The following is a 1,149-nucleotide window of genomic DNA, read 5'->3' as shown; positions in this document are numbered from 1 at the left end:
ACCCTGACCCTAACCCTTCCCTCTGACCCTGACCCTAACCCTTCCCTCTGACCCTAACCCTTCCCTCTGACCCTAACCCTTCCTTCTGACCCTAACCCTTTCCTCTGACCCTAACCCTTCCCTCTGACCCTAACCCTTCCCTCTGACCCTAACCCTTCCCTCTGACCCTAACCCTTCCCTCTGACCCTAACCTTCCCTCTGACCCTAACCCTTCCCTCTGACCCTGACCCTTCCCTCTGACCCTGACCCTAACCCTTCCCTCTGACCCTGACCCTAACCCTTCCCCCTGACCCTAACCCTTCCCTCTGACCCTAACCATTCCCTCTGACCCTAACCCTTCCTTCTGACCCTGACCCTAACCCTTCCTCTGACCATGACCCTGACCCTTCCCTCTGACCCTGACCCTAACCCTTCCCTCGGACCCTAACCCTTCCCTCTGACCCTTCCCTCTGACCCTGACCCTTCCCTCTGGCCCTAACCCTTCCCTCTGACCCTAACCCTTCCCTCTGACCCTGACCCTAACCCTTCTCTCTGACCCTAACCCTTCCCTCTGACCCTAACCCTTCCCTCTGACCCTGAGCCTAACCCTTCCCTCTGACCCTGACCCTAACCCTTCCCTCTGACCCTGACCTAACCCTTCCCTCTGACCCTAACCCTTCCTCTGACCCTGAGCCTAACCCTTCCCTCTTACCCTAACCCTTCCCTCTGACCCTAACCCTTCCCTCTGACCCTGAGCCTAACCCTTCCCTCTGACCCTAACCCTTCCCTCTGACCCTAACCCTTCCCTCTGACCCTGAGCCTAACCCTTCCATCTGACCCTAACCCTTCCATCTGAGCCTAACCCTTCCCTCTGACCCTGAGCCTAACCCTTCCCTCTGACCCTAACCCTTCCCTCCGACCCTAACCCTTCCCTCTGACCCTAACCCTTCCCTCTGACCCTAACCCTTCCCTCTGACCCTTACCCTAACCCTTCCCTCTGACCCTGACCCTTCGTTCTGTTACACTTTGTGTTTCTGTGTTGTCTTTTGGTTTTACAACAAAAGGTCAAACGGTAGCTACTTCCCTGTATAAACAACATGCTGACCAGATGATTATTTGATAATGATTCACAGATTTTTCTGTCCAGCATCCATAACAAGTTTACATCAT

Source organism: Oncorhynchus kisutch, linkage group LG21, assembly GCF_002021735.2.
Source record: "Oncorhynchus kisutch isolate 150728-3 linkage group LG21, Okis_V2, whole genome shotgun sequence".
NCBI classification, from domain to species: Eukaryota; Metazoa; Chordata; class Actinopteri; order Salmoniformes; family Salmonidae; genus Oncorhynchus; species Oncorhynchus kisutch.
Note: the sequence above shows the minus strand (reverse complement) of the source record.